This window comes from Mus musculus, chromosome 2 (genome assembly GCF_000001635.26).
Source record: "Mus musculus strain C57BL/6J chromosome 2, GRCm38.p6 C57BL/6J".
Lineage (NCBI taxonomy): Eukaryota > Metazoa > Chordata > Mammalia > Rodentia > Muridae > Mus > Mus musculus.
The window spans coordinates 28,638,927-28,652,369 of NC_000068.7; the positions used below are offsets into that span (position 1 = coordinate 28,638,927).

Below are 13,443 nucleotides of genomic sequence, written 5' to 3' on the forward strand. Positions count from 1 at the left end.
CAACTCAGCTTAAATTGGGATCATCTGGGAAGAGGTCATCTCAGCTGAGAAAATGCCTCCATCAGATCGGCCTGTAACAGAGGTTGAGGGCTCCGCCCACTGTGGGTGGGGTCTTGTATGGGAAGGTGGTCCTGCTTTGTATGAAGGAGCAAGCCAGGAAGCGTTGTTTCTCCACGGCCCTGTCTGGAGTTCCTGCCAGGACTTCTCTTCATGATGGACTACAAGCCGTGAGAAGAAATAAACGTTTCCCTCCCTACGTTGTTTTTGGTCATGGTCTTCATCACAGTAACAGAAAGCAAACTAGGACAGTAGCGCACTTCTGTAATCCAAGCAGTGGGAAGGGCTGAGCCAAGAGATTCTCTAGTTCAAAACTAGCCTGGGCTGCAGAGACTCAGACCCTGTCGCAGAAGTAAATAGAATTTCCACAGTGCTACTGAGTCTTGTGGTACTTTAAAGTACTTTGAGTTTTATTTATATTAAGGTGCCTGCCCCGCCTCTGCCTCCTCTCAATTATTATTATTATTATTATTTTTTTTAATGAGTTTAACTTTCTCTTTAAATAAGACAATTGGGGAAGGGGGCCAAGCTTGAAAAACAGTAACACTTATTTTGGCAAGATAGCAACCAAAATCTAAAGTACAAGCTATTATATCCAAATTAAAAGGCATTAAAGAATAAACCATAATATTGGGGAGAGGGTACACAAACACAAGATACAGTATGTCTAAACATCTTGAAATTATAATTTTAGGGTAAAAGTTGAAAAATTACGCTGTTTTAGCTAGAGATTAAGTGCACCTTTTTTCCTGTTTTTCCCAAATAGAATCAGAGTTTACGATTTAATCACACCTCAAAGCTTTTCTCTCAATACAAAGCAACCACTAAATACACACAAAATACTTATTTGTTAATAATTTCCCTGGCTTATCCAACGTGCAATGCACACGACTTGAAAGACTACAATTTGGGGGTGAGTGTACACAAACTCAATTATCTTAAGGACAAGGAGAGCCTCCTGGATGTATGCTTAGGAGAGAAGTCCTAGTTCCCAAGAAGGCCAGGCGAGGGCGCCATCTCCTCGAACTGGAGTTATAGGTAGTTGGGAGCTGCTGCCATTTGGGTTCTGGGAACCTAACCCTGGTCCTCTGTAAGAGCAACAAATGCTCTTAACGGCAAGGCCATTTCTCTAGCTTCCGCTTATCATCTTTCACTGGGTCTTATTATATAAGTTTAAGTATAATAAAACCCCAAACTCCAACCCAAACCAAAAAACAACAAAATACAGCAACAACAAACCAAAACAAAAAATACACAATGCCAGGTGGTGGTGGTGGTTGTGGCGGCGGCTGCTGGGGCAGCTGCGGCGGTGAACACCTTTAAAGCTAGCACCTTTAAAGCTAGGCAGAGGCAGAAGACTCTCTTGACTTCCAGGCCAGCCTGGGCTACAGAGCAAGTTCCAGGATGGGCAAAGCATAAAGAGAAACTTTGTCTTGGAAAACCTTAATAAATACATAATTAATTAAAAAAATAATACAAATAAGGAAAATAACAGCAAATGAAAACTATATACATTCTGATATCCCTCTAAAAAGCTTTGCACCACAGCCGGCAAGGTTTGAAAAGACTTGACACCTTGTCATGGCATGCAAGTAAATCAAGGTATTCTGACTTTACAACATAAACTGCATCCTCTGACTAAGGCTGGCCTCTACATGTCACTCCACAGACTCTTCTGCAAAGGAAAAAGTGGTGGTGGGGGAAAGCCCCATCCTTTTTGCTGCAATTGACAGGCTGTCCATCCAAGGGGATCCCAGAGGCTCATTTGGAAATAGGAACGCCTACAGGGAGACCCCAAAGGTGGCAGGTGTGCCAAAGACAGAGGGACCTGGCTCGAAAGGGCCAGCGCTCTCCACTGAGCCTAGCCCTGCCAGCTTGTTTTTGACTGTGCTTGTTCCGAGCGCGCGCCTCCTGTCACCATCACGTGGCCGCCCCTCCCCACCCCACCCCTCGGCCGGTCTCGTGGCTCCGCCCTCTGCGCCGGGACTTCTTTCGGCCTCCTTCAGAGTCACAAGATCTCTCAGTGGGCTCCCACCTTCACGATCCTTCCGCCGTCCCCGCCTCCACATTAAAATCTCTTTCGGTTTTATTTATCTCGGCCAGCTTGTATCGTCATAAGTGGTATATCCTGTCCTGTCTGGAGAGGCTGAGACTCTGGCCATCTGGCATTAGGCTCGGAGCGTAGTAGAGACCCGAATAGGGACTCTTTTTCATAGCGGAGGCCCCCGCCGCTCGAGACGCTTCACGCCAGGGGGAGGTGCTGCGCGTCCAAGATGGCGGCGCCCTGTAGGCTGGAGGGACTGTGAGGTAAACAGCTGAGGGGGAGGAGACGGTGGGTGAGTACGGGGGGTGTTTCCCCTTCTTTTCCTTGTGGGCTTTTCGGGGCAGCTCTGGCAGCGTGACCTCACGCTGTGGGGCGCTGCGGAGCGCGTTAGCCGAGTCGGGGGTCCGGGGAAGGGGGTTCGGGGAGCTTCTTCCTCGCCCTCATCGCGCGCTGGCTCCGGCAGGGCTCGGCTTGGGCTGCTGGGGCCCCGGGGAGCTGAGGCGGGCCTGCTCCGTCCGATGGCATGGCTGGCTGCAGCTCCGGGCCCGAGGTGGCCCCGCTAACCCGCCCCCCTCGCTTGCTGCGGTGACAGGCTCCCGCGGGGGTGCGCCGCGCAGGTCAGAGACCCCGGGCCCGGCACGGGGACCCGGGGGTGGGGTCGCGGCTCGAGCCTCTACTGCAGCCGCCGGGGCTGGGGGTGGAGAATGAATGAAGGCCGCCTGTGGGCACTGGAGGCTGCCCGGCGCCCGCCGTCTCGGGGAGAGTGTGCACGGCCGAGTGCTTGGCTCTGGGTGTACTTGTGGGTGTTTAATTGATGCTGGAAGACAGTTACCTCCAAGTCGGCAGAGGTGCTCGTTAGCGACAGCTACCTGCCCAGCCACTGCTGAACGCTCATTCATTCATTTGAGGACCTGGAGGACCCACTGCCTGCGGTCCCAGACACCTTTTTTAGAACCCAAGCACTTTCTTTGTGTTGTGGGTTAGAAGAGTTTGGCTTCTCGCGTGTTGGATTTGGAATGAGAGAGACGTGGGGATGGCGTGGAGTGTGGTCGGCCAGTAATCGCAACTATCGTTTTTTTTTGTTTTTTTTTTTGTTTTTTTTTTGTTTTTTGTTTTTTGGAGAGGGGGAATAGGGGGTGCCTGTGTGACCGAGCACTATTGAAAGTGCTTGGTAGCCATCCTGTCTTTGGTTCTGGACAAAGGAGAAGCAGTCTGCAGCCTTTCTAAATGAAGAAACTGAGGCCTGGAGAGAGTGGAATAATTTGCCCAAGGTCACACCCCCCTATTCTGAGACAGCACTGGAATTGAAGTCCGACTGGTTCCATTTGTCTGTTATTTGATTAAAGGTGGCCTATTATTAAGTGAGTGTAGTTAATCATTTGGCCAAGGTAGGGATATGTGTGTGTGTGTGTGTGTGTGTGTGTGTGTGTGTGGTGAGAGATTTTGAACAGGGTGCATTTGGTTTGTATGTCTTAAGCTTTTGTTTCTTACAGCACGGTGTATTTGGTAATCCAAATTTGGTTACAAAGTATTTTGTATTTTTCCATAAAACCGGTGGTATTCACTGAAAAAAAAAAGGCTGAAATCCTTACTTAAGAAAACGAATATGGAATTAGCACTTCACTTTACGTATTGTAAGCTGTAAAAGTACTAAAATAGACTAATGCTCTTCTGAGATATTTTGATTTATAACTTTAGGATCAAGTTGGAGTCATCTGCATTCAAACAGGCTGGGGAAGCGCAGTGGTAAATTCTAGGAAGCTTCACAGAGCCTAATCTTCTGGGAGCCTTTGATTTACTGAGCAACCCACCTGTGATTTTTAACTTGAGCGTCGCTGAATAAACCTGGGATATGCAAATAGGAAAACTGATTTAGAGTTTTGTAAGGAAATGCCCCTTTAACAGTCATACATCAGGCAAACGAGGCTGTTCAGACTTTTGTAACCACCTGGTGTAAATGTAAGGGGTATTTATAGAGGATGTGAACAGAAAATACCTTCTTACTAAAGTTAATATCTTCTCTAAAAACACCCTTACATCATGGGGCTAGAAGGGCAGATGATGTAAGCTTTCTTAGCTTCATGCATCTCTTGGTGTCATGAACACTTGGTATGCCCCTAAATTCCTAGGTAGAAGGAAGCAGGCTGGCAGTTTCTTGCATGTTTTCAATAAGCTGGTGTCTGCAGGCTTGTGTCTCAGCGCCACGCTTCCTCATTGGCTTACGAGCAGAGCTACCTGGTCCTGTGGATGCTGTGGTATGGTGCTTTCTGTGCAGACTTGTGAGAGAAAACTGAGCAGTTTGACCAGGGCAGAGCTAGCACAAACCTGAATATGTAATGGTTACAGGAGAACAGAATTGCCAGAAGCAAAGAATTCCAAATGAATTTACCTGACCCTCTGTGTGCCTAATATCTGTCCCCACAGTAGGCACACCTGTGTACTCTGTCCTTGAGGTTTTCGTGCATGGGGTTTTTTTGTTTTTGTTTTTTGTTTTGGAAGAAGTCTTCTTATGTGTTCCAAAAAGATACTTGATCATGGACTTAAAGTAACATTTTGGGTTATTTGCTTCTTTCAATTTTTTTTTAAAGATTTATTTATTATTATACATAGGTACACTGTAACTGACTTCAGACAGACCAGAAGAGGGAATCTGATCTCATTATGGGTGGTTATGAGCTACCATGTGGTTGCTGGGCTTTGAACTCAGGACCTGTGGAAGAGCAGTCAGTGAGTGCTCTCACCCGCTGAGCCATCTCACCAGCACGCTTCTTTGAATTTATAATTTATTGCAGAGGCCTTTCTTAAGCTATCTTCTAGCCTATTTGTGAAGTTGTGGTGACTTTGAACTTTGCACACAGCTGGGTTGATCTATTCTGTCTTCTTCAAAATTTTTGAGGCTGCAGGTATTATTATTATATTAGTTCCAGTGCTGTACTGAGTGATATTCACTTCTGGAACTGCCTGGGTTCTTTAATGCCAGGTTTCTGTGATTCCAGCTCGTCCTGAGCTTTAGTAAATACTCCCGAGTAATGAGAACTGGTGTTGACTCTATGTTAATAGTTCTATAATGACAAAGAAAATGAGTGACTCCAGGGCTGGATGGGACATTGAGGTTAGTTACCTTTAAACAATGCTTCCCTGTATGCTGTCTTATAAATCCCCCTTTTAAAGACAAGTCTTATTGGCTACAGGCATGAAAGAAAAGTATATGAATTAGTTGAGCATTTTGTTGTTGTTTTGAACATGTATGTTTAGAAAATGTTAGATCATCAGTTGATAACTATGTAATGGAGTTTTGTGTGTATACTCAATATTTTTGGTGTGCATACTCATTTAAATTTCACTGAGATTTCCCATAAAGTAATTTGATCTTAATTTTCTTTTTACTTCTTCAGTCTGTAGTTGCTAAAAAACTACTAATTTAATGTCAATTTTAATTAGAAAGAATAAAAAGATACACATTTTTACATACATATTTACATACATAAAAGTGACTTTAGGACTTTGTCAATTTCTTCTAGTCCCTCCTTTTTGAGGGGGGCATGGTATACAAGGAAATAGATATATTTTATAGCTACATGAGTTGAGATTGACATTTAATGAATTAAGTGTCTTACATGCACAGCATTATTTCCAAACAAGGCATGGTAGCTACTGACCTGAATCTTACAGGTCACGATGTAAATAAATAGGGCTGTAGGGTCTTGATGGTTGATCTTATCTTAAGCTGGTGATGCCATAGGGCAGAGCAGGGTGGTGATGGGAGGACAGATGCAGTGGTTTTCTGCCTGTGGGGGGTTAAACTTATGCTACATTGTGTCCCTCACAGAGAATAGTAGCAAATTTGTAAGTGTATCAGTTTTAAGTTACAGAATGGTTTTATTAGTGTTTCAAATACCTGCTAGTAAATGGCTGTGCTGCTAAACACTCTGTCCTCTGCAATACCTTTTGTTTAGTGGTAACATTGTTATAAAAGTTTGTTACGTGCCAAGCACAGTGAAGTGCTTTATGTCTGATCCCCTTTATTCTTCCAATAACCTTGAGGAGGCTAGGAAAGGCTTCTGAAACTTGCTGAGCTAGAAGATGAACTTTGATTGACTTCAAAACCCAAGTCTTAATGTTGTGTTGAGATAAACTGCCCAATTTGTTAACCTCCTAAACTAACCCATGGGTCAGTAGGGTCTTTATTTTATCTTACTTTTGTTTGTTTAGGCCAGTTCTGAGTTACTGGGTAGGCTAGGCTTTCCTTGAGTTTCTAATCCTCCTGTCTCCACCCCCTGATTTTTTGAGATTACTGTTATGCAGAGTCATGTTTGGCTAGGTAGTGGTTTTAAAACTTTTTTGTGCCTTTAATCCGAGCACTTGGGAGGCAGAGGCAGGTGGATTCTGAGTTCGAGGCCAGGCTGGTCTACAAAGTGAGTTCCAGGACAGCCAGCAGTGCTATACGGAGAAACCCTATCTCAAAAAACCAAAAAAACAAAACAAAACAAAACCTTTTTTTGTGGTGGGAGCAACTGAAAAAAATCTGTGAGCCAATATCTGCATTTGGTACCAGGTCACCCCAAAATGAATATATATAATGGGATTTTGGAACCAGTGTTAGAAATGTTATGAACCTTGCTTAGAGCCCAACTAGTCATTCTAGATTGCTTCCTGCTCTTAAAAACACAGTTAGAGACTAGAGAGATAGCTAAGTGGTTAAGAGGACCTGGGTTCAATTCCTGGCATCCACACATATAAGGGTTCCCAACCATCTGTAACTCCAGTTCCAGCAGATCTGACACAGTCTTCTGGCCTCTGCAGGTGCCATGCACAATTGTGGTACACAGTCATACATTCAGGCAAAACACATATTAAAAGGCAAAAACAAAGCAAAACAACAAAACCCCCCAGCAAACCCTATACACTTGGGCTTTTTCAACAACTTAAAAAAAAAAAAAAACTGGTAGGAAGGAAAGGCCTACTTTTTAAATTTTCTGATGTATTTATTTTATTGCAATACTGGGAGTTGAATGAAGGGACTTGGTACATGGCAGGTAAGGACTCTATCAACTGGGCAGCATTACTAGCCCCACCATTTACTTATTGTGTGCATGTCTGCGTGCATGTGTGTACACATACACATGTAGAGGTCAGAGTATAACCTCAGGTGTCATCTCAGGGACACCATCTCAGAGACAGGGTCTGTCACTGGCCTGGAACTGCCCGTTAAGCTAGACGTGCTGACCATTGACCTTAGGGTGCCTCCCTCTACCCCTAGAACTGGTCTATATGTGTGCCACTGCACCTAGCTTTAAATGGGTCCTGGGATCAAACTTAGATACACCTGCCTTCCAGGCACATTCTTCTCCAGGTTCTTAGTTACTTTTTATTTGACTAAGGGCATTTATACTAGAAAGCATTTAATTTGGGGCTCATGGTTCCAGAGAAGTCGGGTATATGAATACCATGTAGCGGAGCATGGCAGCATGCAGGCAAGCTTACATCTGATCCACAAGCACAAGAGAGGGAGAGAGGAGGGAGAGGTGAGGGAGAGAGACTATGAATGAGAAAGAACATGATAAGAGGGGCTAACTGTTAACTGGCAATGGTGTGGACTTTTGAAACCTCAAACCCTCCCTCAGTGACAACTCTCCTCCAAGATCTCCTACTACTTTCCAAACTGTTCTCGTACTGGGGACCAAGCCTGCTGCTGCTGGTGTGTGTGTGGGGGGATGGAGGAGGAGGCTGACTCTTTTTCACACTAGCTAAACTGTGTTGGATTCTCTGTGTTTCACTAGGAATTCAGCCTTAGGTACTATACTAGCTAGTTTTGTGTCAACTTGACACAGGCTGGAGTTATCACAGAGAAAGGAGCTTCAGTTGGGGAAGTGCCTCCATGAGATCCAACTGTAAGGCATTTTCTCAACTAGTGATCAAGGGGGAAAGGCCCCTTGTGGGTGGTGCCATCTCTGGGCTGGTAGTCTTGGGTTCTATAAGAGAGCAGGCTGAGCAAGCCAGGGGAAGCAAGCCAGTAAAGAACATCCCTCCATGGCTTCTGCATCAGCTCCTGCTTCCTGACCTGCTTGTGTTCCAGTCCTAACATCCTTGGTAATGAACAGCAGTATGGAAGTATAAGCTGAATAAACCCTTTCCTCCCCAGCTGCTTCTTGGTCATGATGTTTGTGCAGGAATAGAAACCCTGACTAAGACGGGTACCATACTTTAAAAGTCATCGTTCTGGGGATGGTGGTACACATCTTTAGTCCCAGCACTCAGGAGGAGAGAGGGAGGAGGTTCTCTGTGAGCTCTGGGCCTACATGGAGTGTTCCAGACCAGCCAGGGCTATGCAGTGAGAACTTGTCTCAAACAAACAAACAAAAATTTATAAAGACTTAGGCTCGTTGGGCTTGGCATTCAGTCTGTGATGGCACCTGGTGGGCCCCATTACATTTTCCCAAGATTTTTTCTCATAGGTTTTCCCTCTTATTGTCCCTTGTCATCATCACTTTCTTCTCCCAGGGGTTTCCTCACCGTATCCCATCACCACCAAGATTTAGCTCAGTATTATTTTTTAAATTTGTGTGTATGCCAGAGTGTGTATATTTGCATCAAATGTGTCCAGTTGCCTAAGGAGGCTGGAAGATGGCTTCAGTGACCTTGAACTGAAGTTACAGATGGTTGTGAGCCTTCATGTGATTGTTGGGAATTGAACTTAGGACCTCTGCTTGCTCTAGTCAACCCAACTTGCTCCGGCCAAAGATTTATTTATTAATATAAGTTCACTGTAGCTGTCTTCAAACGCACCAGAAGAGGGTATCAGATCTCATTATGGGTGGTTGTGAGCCACCATGTGGTTGCTGGGATTTGAACTCAGTACCTTTGGAAGAGCAGTCGGTACTCTTACCCGCTGAGCCATCTCACCAGCCCAACCTGGGTCCTCTTAAGGATAGCCAGTGCATGCATATATATCAAAAGATGGCCTAGTCGGCCATCACTGGAAAGAGAGGCCCATTGGACTTGCAAACTTTATATGCCCCAGTACAGGGGAATACCAGGGCCAAAAAGGGGGAGTGGGTGGGCAGGGGAGTGGGGGTGGGTGGATATGGGGGACTTTTGGTATAGCATTGGAAATGTAAATGAGTTAAATACCTAATAAAAAATGGAAAAAAAAATGTAAAAAAAAAAAAAAAAAAAAAGGATAGCCAGTGCACTTAACTGCTGAGACATCTCTCTAGAAGCCCCCCCCCCCCATCCCTGGCTCTTGACCTTTAGTGGTGCTGGGGTCACCTCAAAGGTTCATTGCCTAAGATTCGTACTCAGATCCAGGTCAAGGCTCAGGAACTTGTCTGCCTTCCTGTAGTTCTTGTTCCCCCCCTTTAAGAACAAGCATTTCTAGTCAGTTCCTGGGCACTGCTGGTGATGTGGGGACTACACTTGGAGAAGCACACTGCTCTGTGCTGTCAAGCCCTGTGCCTTCCTACCCTAGACTTTTCCTTTTTGTTTTTGTTGTTTGAGACAGGTTCTCACTCTATCCCACTGTAAAGTTTCACCCATCTGCACTCAGTAGTCTAAGCTAGCCTTGAGATTTTCATAATCTTGCCTCAGCTTCCTAGAGCTGCAGTTATATGCATGGCCTTCTATACTCAGCTGCCCTGGACGGTTTCTGTTTAGGGAAGCTCTGTGTGTTGACTACTTGAAATACGCATGTGGTATCTCTTACATATTTTGTTTTATTGTTTTTGAGACCGTTTTGCTCTGCTTCCCAGGATGGCCTGGAATTTGCTACAGTCCGACTGACTCTGCCTGATCACAGGTGTGCATCACCATGCCTAGCCTGCATGCAGTTTCTTGATATATAATTTTTGTTGATGCTAATAGTCAAATTAAACTATTATCTGACAGAAAAATATGCCTTGTGGAACCTAGCTGTGGCCCTGTGGGCCTGTGACTAGAGAACTTGTCACCTTTTGAGTTGAATGAGCTTTGTGACCTGTCCATTATCCACTAAAACTCATGGGACAGAAATTATAAACAGACAGCCTGGCATGTTGGAGCTGTTTTGTGCTGGCTTCTATGACCTCAAGAGATTCTACAGTTGCTAAGACTGTAAATCACACCCTTATCAGCAGCTCTTTTACCCTTTTTTTCTTTTGCATCCAGAGAGAGAGAGAGAGAGAAAGAGAGAGAGAGAGAGAGAGAGAGAGAGAGAGAGAGAGAGAGAGAGAGAAACTAAGTGTCTAATCTGTTTGGGTGCATTAGTGCTGAGAGCATTTGGTCCAATTGATAGGATATTACTCTTAAGTCACCTTTGCGTTCCTGAGCTAGAGCATATACAGCCGTGTAACATTATTGCTCTGTCTCAAAGATGATGATGCAGGAGTCTGTCTGAATTGCCTATAGGTTTTTATAGATAAAACCAAGATCAGTGAAGACAGGTTGCATTTAGAGATACCCTTATGGATACTGGAAGTTGCTTTTGTATATTATAGACCAGTGGTTACAAAACTCCCTGAGGTGATGATATACAATTAATCTATTTTATCTGAGCCACTGTCCTGACAAATGTAGTAAAAAGATTTATGCAGGGGCTAATCATAGCCATTGCTCTGGAGTTCATGTGTAATCTCAGACACATAAACAATGTGTCTAAAGATTGAAATTAATTAAGATAAATTGAAGCCGGGCGTGGTGGTGCACGCCTTTAATCCCAGCACTCGGGAGGCAGAGGCAGGCAGATTTCTGAGTTCGAAGCCAGCCTGGTCTACAAAGTGAGTTCCAGGACAGCCAGGGCTACACAGAGAAACCCTGTCTCGAAAAACCAAAAAAAAAAAAAAAAAAAAAAAAAAAAAAAGATAAATTGAGAAAACCAACCAGTGTTCTTTTCTCACCATGCTGACACACAAAGCCCTTGTCTTCCTCATGCCTACCTTTTATTTTTACCCCAAAAGACCTCTTATAGAAATGAAGTTACAGTCAGCACGACTTTTACGTCCAATATCAAGGAAGGAAGACTCTAAAGACCTGAGGGCATTCTCCTCTCCTCTTTTAAAGGAGTTGGAAGTGATGTTGCTCTTGGGTTCTGATGAGTGTTTCCATCCACACTACTCCCACAGAGTCTCATGTTTACATCTCCCTTTACTGACGTGAATATCATGCCCCGTAGAACTCCCCTCCCATGTCAAGATGTAAGTATAAATGAGTAAGTGAGCCCTTAAAAATGGAATACTGGTAGGTAGGCTCTAGTGTACCATGGAAAACTGATGCCAGTTCAGTCCCATTACTTTACTGTTAAGCGTAATGATAAAGAAACGAAGTCTTAATGTTAAGACTTGCCCCACTTGGGTTCCTGTAGTAGTTAGTAGTTGTCTAGGAAAGTGGCCTTAACTGGGCAGGCTGCAGGATCTCACCTTTCTGTATCCTAATGTTCTCCTCACCTTAAGCATTCTTTTCAGGTAGAAGATTCAAGTGGGATTACCTTATTAGAGGAAGGCAGTGTGACCGACTGACTGATGATTTTAGGGCTCTGAAGATGAGGGGCTCCCACACCAGCTCTGCTTTGATACTTAGTGGAATGGAAGCAGCTAGGTAGCATTTCTTACTTGCAGGGTCTGGCCAGACCTTTTGTAGGGCCAGTGGCCAGCAGCACTGACCACAGACTTTCAGTGGCCACTGAGACAGTTGGCATGGCTCCCTGAATGTGTGCCATGTGGTAATGTGATTGCCCTGTCACTAGGGCAGAGACTGTGTTGGAGAGGTGTTCAATCCTGTTGTTTGACTTTGACCAGCACTGTGCTTGGTCCTCCAGAGCTTGTCCTCTGCCCCATGGAAGTCTATGTCCATGGTGTGGAGCCAGGACTGGCAGTCAGAGATGGTGGTGGTATCCTAGGGAACAGACAGAATGGATATATTTGCCTTTTGTGTACTAGGTACCAAGATAGTCGTCCTGGGTGTCTCAAACATGTGACCCCTGTCCTCATGGAGTTTATAGTCTTCCAATCAAATAATCCCTAAACTTGGTCCTAAGAACCCATATATTTTGAAAAATGATTTAAGTTATGTATATATTTGTTTATGTATGTATGTGAGTACACACATCACTGTTCATGTATAGAAAGAAGTCAGAGGACAATGGGAAGGAGTTGGCTCTCTTCTACCAACCATGTAGGTCTTTAGGAATCAAAGTGCCTGTACCCTCTGAGCCATCTCACTAGTTCTGAAGGGCTCATGGTTTAAAACCAAACTAGACTATATTCATATACATACTTTTTTGACATGGATAATGAATAGCATGGATAGAAGTAGGGTAGAGGGGAAGGAAAGTAGATGCCACCGTTGAAATATTTTATTCCTGTCTGGTAGGATTAGACTTAGTCCGTGCTGTTGGAAGGCAGAATCAGGCTTTGTACATTTACCAGCTCCTGGGGCCAAGTGCGGAGTAGGCTGCAGTTGCTCCCTAGTGTGTCCAGCAGTTCCTCACACTTACTTACTGAGGTTGTAGGAAGGAGCAGTGCAGGTGCTGGTGGATCAGGAACCTGGCCTGACGGGCATGGCAGTGGGAGGGTAGAGAAGGCCTAGGAAGAATGAAGAGTTAGCTGAGGAGGGGTCAAGGTGGAATTTTTTAGGTATGTGGCTGGATGTGCCTGGTGCTCAAATGGGGGATCTGATGCCTTCTTGACTGAGGAATTTAAATGCTCTGAAGGCAACATAGCAGGGCCAAGAGGGAGTACAGCCTATGAAAGGATAACGATGCAGGCCCACTAAGTGCTCTGCTGACTCATCACTGTACCCACTCTTGTGAGGGCCTCACTGGAGCTCAGCATCCCGTGTGGGTGTTGAGGCTGAGGACATTTTCACTTCGTGGAAAGTAACCCTAGGCAAGACATTAATGACTTAGCGAACAGCCCAAGGCTATAGAGCTAGTAATAGGAGGGCTCCTCTAGAGCCACTGTGCCCTCTTGCTGAGAGTGCATAGGAGGGGAGGTTCTAGAGCTGCTCTCCAGAGCAGTAGAGGAGGTCGGTGCACTGGGAAGCAGGTGACCGCCTGCGAGGATGTTGGGCAGAGTTGTACAGACCAGTCTAAACTCCCCTCTGATCAGGTCTCAGGCTTTTCTTCACTTTAAGGTTACTGTAAATACTTATGTATGTGTTTTTCCCTTCAGTGACCATGAAAGATACCAGGCTGACGGCACTGGAAACTGATGTACCATCTGTCCCCAGAACAGGTAAGGTAGGCACTAGTCTAGTGGCTGGGGAGGACAGAAGGGAATGTTTCGCCTTGTCCATGGCACCCAGTGTGCAGGCGCTTCTTTGTTTTGGAGGCCTAAGTGTCTATGGTCTTAACTCCCTGCCAACACAAGAGC

The 13,443-nt window shown here is 45.1% G+C and overlaps 1 protein-coding gene across 12 annotated transcripts in view; it reads left to right on the plus strand.

Annotated features, from left to right (window-relative positions):
• The first annotated feature begins 2,066 nt into the window (after positions 1-2,066).
• Tsc1 (TSC complex subunit 1) overlaps positions 2,067-13,443 on the plus strand; it is a 50,180-nt gene continuing 38,803 nt past the window's right edge. For 2 of the 12 annotated variants that reach the window (XM_006498220.2, XM_006498223.3), the window contains exons 1-2: positions 2,292-2,393; positions 13,243-13,305. The gene's annotated coding sequence lies outside the window, so the exon portion shown is untranslated. Of the gene's footprint in view, positions 2,719-9,849; positions 9,897-13,242; positions 13,306-13,443 lie in introns of all 12 variants that reach the window. The other 10 variants (NM_001289575.1, NM_001289576.1, XM_006498222.4 and 7 more) reach the window with 8 other exon arrangements.